This window comes from Mobula hypostoma, chromosome 15 (assembly GCF_963921235.1).
Source record: "Mobula hypostoma chromosome 15, sMobHyp1.1, whole genome shotgun sequence".
In the NCBI taxonomy this organism is placed as follows: domain Eukaryota; kingdom Metazoa; phylum Chordata; class Chondrichthyes; order Myliobatiformes; family Myliobatidae; genus Mobula; species Mobula hypostoma.
The window spans coordinates 67,597,162-67,603,161 of record NC_086111.1 but is presented as its reverse complement, the minus strand read 5'-3'; positions in this window follow the sequence as shown (position 1 = coordinate 67,603,161).

Below are 6,000 nucleotides of genomic sequence, written 5' to 3'. Positions count from 1 at the left end.
CAGGCCATGGTCACAGTAAAAAAGTTCAGAGTCTCTCGAAAGTCCCACATCTCACGCAGACGGGAGAAGGAAGAAAACTCTCCCTCCATGCCCGACCACAGTCCGACTCTGAGTCCTCCGAAAACTTTGAGCCTCCGATCAGCCCTCCGACACCGAGCACCGAGCACCACCTCTATCCGAACGCTTCAACCCTGGCCCTGGCAACAGGCAATAGGCAAAGCCGAGGATTTGGGGCCTTCCCTCCGGAGATTCTCGATCGCACAGTAGCAGCGGCAGCAAACCGGGCATTTCAGAAGTTTCTCCAGATGTTCCTCTGCTTCTGTTGTTCTCCAGATGTTCCTCTGCTCTGCTGGTTGTAGGAGCTCTGTCTCCATCAAATCAGAATTGTGCACAGCATTCTACTTACAAATACGATATCATTTCACCGGAGAGCTGCACAGGCTGCGTCGCGCCGCCATCTTCTCCTCCCTCTCATATAGGAGCAGAATTAGACCCTTTGGCCCATCGAGTCCTGCAATCCTTCATGTCTCTATGGAAGTGGATTTCAGCCTAGACTTATAGCCTTGTACCCTTGTTTCCAGCAGGGTATTTACTTGACTGTGACCTGGGCTTTGATGCTTGGACAGTTGTCAATTATGTGATGGTCAAACCCAGCCTTGGCTACCCTGTGTCCTGATGGAGAGTTTTGTCCACGAACGTCAACTCTTTATTCCTCTCTATGCTGCCCTGCTGAGTTCCTCCAGCATTAACAAAAAAAAAGAGAAGAGAGCTAGTTAGGATGATTACAAGCACACGTTACTCAATCATATCATAGCAAGGGAAGGTATTAGTTTCCATAGTGGGCTCCAATACAAACTAAAAGATGGAAGTGACGATCAAAGTTTGTAGCAATCTCAAGAGGCTTGCAGTATTAATGTCAGCTTTGTGGATTATTTGAACTGTGCTGAAGTAGACCATGAAAATGTGAATGCTATTTGAATGTTTCTTTATTCCATGCATGTTCAAGTCTTAAGTTTATTGTCATGTGCACAAGCACAGGTACAAGGCAAAACTTTTCCTGCAATAACATTACAGACAATATGCAGGGATCCAGTGTTCGGACTGATGCTGAGAAATTAAACTGGACATGAGAATTATGAGAACACACGGGGAGCGATGATCTAATTAATTTTATAATGATAATATATAAAAATATTGGACTGGGAGCAAACTAATTTCAGTGCCAAAAGTGGAGCTCCCTCAGTACTACCACTGACGTGACAGCCTAGATTTTTTGTTTGCTCAGACCTCTGGAGTGAGACACAAGTTTCCCAATCTTTCGAATCAGGAGAGCACACAACAGTATAATGCAGTCTTTCCATTAATCTAAATCAACCAACTAAGGAATTTGGACTTTGTTTTAAAGGTGGATATCAAATTTGTTGACAATTTCAACAAAACTTTGGTAGGTTCTTTTCCTGTTTTGTATCTTGTAGACCATAGTCCTCAACTGAGACTATGAACAATGGGGAGAGAATTCAAAATGCAGAGATGCAAAGGGACGTGGGAGTCCTTGTGCAGGATACCCTAAAGGTTAACCTCCAGGCTGAATCAGGGGTGAAGAAGGCAAATGCAATGTTGGCATTCATTTCTAGAGGTATAGAATATAAGAGCAGGGATGTGATAAGCTGGAAGGCTGGTGTTTACAGGATTCCTTGTGAATGCGGAGCAGCGTACATCAGCCAGATGGGCCGCATGGTGGAAACCTGCATCAAGGAGCACAGGAGGTGTATTCGTTTGGATTACCCGGATAAATTGGCGGTAGCAGAACATTGTATTCGTAATGGGCGTAGGATTGACTTAGACAGCACAAAACTACTGTGCCGTGCCCAATGGCTTTTGGGACCGCCCAGTGAAGGAAGCCATTGAAATATAACAGGAGAAAAAGAATTTTAACAAAGACTAAGCTTTAAGTAAGAATTGGAATTCCATTGTAAATAAGGTGGGACAGCGGAAACCCGATTGGATGAGGACTAACCAATCAGGAGGGACAGATGACAGGGGTATAAATACCATTGGACTAGACGTGCCCAGGCATCATTCCTGATGAAGATGGCAGAGTTTGTCATCAAAACGTCAGTTAAATTCGATAACTGTACACCAGGAAAGCACTAGATTCTTTTCACTTATTCTGAGTATTTTGCACATTTAATCTTACACAGCAGAACATTCCCTTTGACCCTCTGAGTCCATAACTATCAACCACTCATTTACTTTAATCCTACCCCAATCACATTTAATTCTCTTGGCAGTCCCCCAACTTTACTGATCTACTTCTACTTAAACATAAGCGGCTGTGGAGGCCAAGTCATTGGGTATATTTAAGGCAGAGATTGATAGATTCTTGATTAGTCAAGGTGTGAAGGGAACAGAGAGAAGGTAGGAGATTGGGGCTGAGAGAGAAAATGGATCAGCCACGATGAAATGTCAGAGCAGATGGTCTTATCTAGACAATTGAGACAATTTATAGTTGTCAATGAAAATGCCAAATCACATCTGTGGTACGTAGATGGGAACTAAACTGATTTTGCTCTTAAACACCAGAGGTTCTGCAGGTCGCGGAAATCAAGAGCAACACACGTGAAATGCTGCAGGAACTCAGCAGGCCAGGCAGCATCTATGGATGGGAATATTCGTTTCCATAAATACTGCCTGACCTGCTGAGTTTCTCCATCGCTTTTATGTGCACGCTGTTTTCCCTCTTCCCCAGCTTAGTCTTTGACCTGAACTGTTAACTCCATTTCTTTCTCTACAGATGCTGCCTGGCCTGTTAAGTACTTCTGATATATTGCTTTCATATTAAAGTCAAGAAGGCAGAAAAACTGCAGGAAGATCATGCTGATTTTTATTAACGACCTGGATGTGGGGGTAGAAGGGTGGGTTGGCAAGTTTGCAGACGACACAAAGGTTGGTGGTGTTGTAGATAGTGTAGAGGATTGTCAAAGATTGCAGAGAGACAATGATAGGATGCAGAAGTGGGCTGAGAAGTGGCAGATGGAGTTCAACCCGGAGAAGTGTGAGGTGGTGCATTTTGGAAGGACAAACTCCAAGGCAGAGTACAAAGTAAATGGCAGGATACTTGGTAGTGTGGAGGAGCAGAGGAATCTGGGGGTACATGTCCACAGATCACTGAAAGTTGCCTCACAGGTAGATAGGGTAGTTAAGAAAGCTTATGGGGTGCTAACTTTCATAAGTCGAGGGATAGAGTTTAAGAGTCGTGATGTAATGATGCAGCTCTATAAAACCCTGGTTAGGCCACACTTGGAGTACTGTGTCCAGTTCTGGTCACCTCAATATAGGAAGGATGTGGAAGCATTGGAAAGGGTACAGAGGAGATTTACCAGGATGCTGCCTGCTTTAGAAAGTATGCATTATGATCAGAGATTAAGGGAGCTAAGGCTTTACTCTTTGGAGAGAAGGAGGATGAGAGAGGAGACATGATAGAGGTGTACAAGATAATAAGAGGAATAGATAGAGTGGATAGCCAGCGCCTCTTCCCCAGGGCACCACTGCTCAATACAAGAGGACATGACTTTAAGGTAAGGGGTGGGAAGTTCAAGGGGGATATTAGAGGAAGGTTTTTTACTCAGAGAATTGTTGGTGCGTGGAATGCACTGCCTGAGTCAGTGGTGGAGGCAGATACACTAGTGAAGTTTAAGAGACTACTAGACAGGTATATGGAGGAATTTAAGGTGGGGCTTATATGGGAGGCAGGGTTTGAGGGTAGGCACAACATTGTGGGCTGAAGGGCCTGTACTGTGCTGTACTATTCTATGTTCTCTGTTCTATGTAAAACTATGTGAAACACCAGCTGGAACAGATCTGTACAATTCTGGTCACTGCACTGTAGTAATGCTGAAGCTTTAAGGCACTGGTGAGACCTCATTTGCAGTATTGTGAGCAGTTTTGAGCCCCTTAATTAAGAAAGGATTATCATATGAGCAGTTATTGATGGCTCTGGGCACATACCCACTGGAATTTAGAAGAATGAGGAGGGGAGCTCATTGAAACCTATTGAATATTGAAAGGCCGAGATAGAATGGATGTGGAAAGCATGTTTTCTTTGATGAGGGAGTTTGGGATCAGAGGGCATAGTCTCAAATTAGAGGGACATCCATTTAGAACAGAGGTGAGGAGGACTTTCTTTAGCCAGAGAGTGGTGAATCTGCGGAATTTGTTGCCACAGGCGGCAGTAGACGCTATATCATTGGGTAAATACGAGGCAGGGTTTGATAGATCCTTGATTAGTCAGGGCATGAAGGGATATGGTGAGAAGGCAGGAGATTGGGCTGGAGAGGGAAATGGATCAACATGATGAGATGGTGGAGAAGATCAATGGTCGAATGGTCTAATTCTTCTCCTATGTCTTATTGTCCTAAATGCAGTAGTTACATCAGAGTCTCAATGGATCTTTAAGTTTGATGAAATAAAATTACTATTCTCAGGTTTCGTTGAATCAAAGAGGCTGAAGTGAGATCTCAGTGAAATATGAGAGGGTCAGAAATAGTGAATAGGCTGTGCACTCTGGTCCTGGACTCTCACACTGCTGGAAACAATCTCTCCAATTCCACTCTATCTCAGACTTCCAATATTCAATAAGCACTCATAATTGCTCATACTTTTTCCAGTTCCATTATTATAGAACTGAAGGAAGACCTATATTTAAATGTTCTTTGCTGCCTTCATTAGAATAGACAATGTGGTTGATGCTGGTAAACACATCTGACATCACACACAAACAGCATTAAGATGTAGATCAGGTTATATCGTGCATGTTGTTCTGGATGCTGATTGACCTGGGAAATAAATGTTGACCTGGGAAATTGATGCCATTAACCCTGGAAAATTGGGCATCTGGAAATAGAGCACTCTAATTTGAAATAAACTGCTCCATTCAAACACTCACGGGAACTCGCAATGAAGCATCTCAATGCCATTTTAAATTAATCGCTTCATTTTAAACATTGTGCAGAACCTCCAGTTCTGAAGACTTTGGTTGCAGCCAGAAATTTGTACATTAGTTATCAGAAACTGTTGCACTAGGTTGAGGATGTACATGAAAATGTGCTGCATTGTTTGAAATGCAAATTTTAAAATGAACAATCTATGAAATGTACATGTTTAACTGTAGAACAGCAGATTGAACCTTGGGTGTCAGAATTTATCTATAATATTGCCCTACTTTATTTAAAAAAGGATATAGAAGTTGGGTGTATGTATTGACACATATGTTTTGGACGTGTTCCGTATTGAAACATTTTTGGAAATCTATTTTCTCTACAATTTCTAAAGCTTTAAAAATTAATTTACAACCTAATAAATTGAGCTTTGTTTGGTATAATCCCTCAATATATTCATGGTATTTCTACATCAGACCAACATGTCATTGCATTTGTCACATTATTGGCCAGAAGGGCTATTTTATTGAAATGGAAAGATGCCTCTGCTCCCACTTTGATACAATGGTTCTCTCAGGTGATGTTATGTCTTAGTTTGGAGAAAATCAGAAGTCGAACTTTTGATCCTTGATTTGACTTTGAGAAAAGGTGGGGTTCTTTTGCCCGCTACTATCATTTGATTTGAGTTAATTAAGATGGTCCCCTTCTGATTCTTGTTTAAATGGATTTGGTTGGCAGATTGATGTTTTTCTTTTATGGAAGCTTGTATGGCGTATAGCTCCAGGGCCCAATGTTTTTTTTTCCTTTTTTTTGTTAGTAGGGGTTCTTTTTTACTCCTTTCTTTTTCCAAAAAAAAGTTTCAACATTGTTTTTTTTTATTATTGATATATTGTTTAGCTTTGTTAATCAGTTATTTGATAACTTAATTCTTATTGTACATATTGACATGTTGACTTGATTATTTTTTTGATTTTCAATAATAATAAAAAAAATTAAAATGAAAATGAAGTTGGGTGTAATTTTTTTTAGATCTTTTAAACCCAGAAAAAGAAACACACACAAA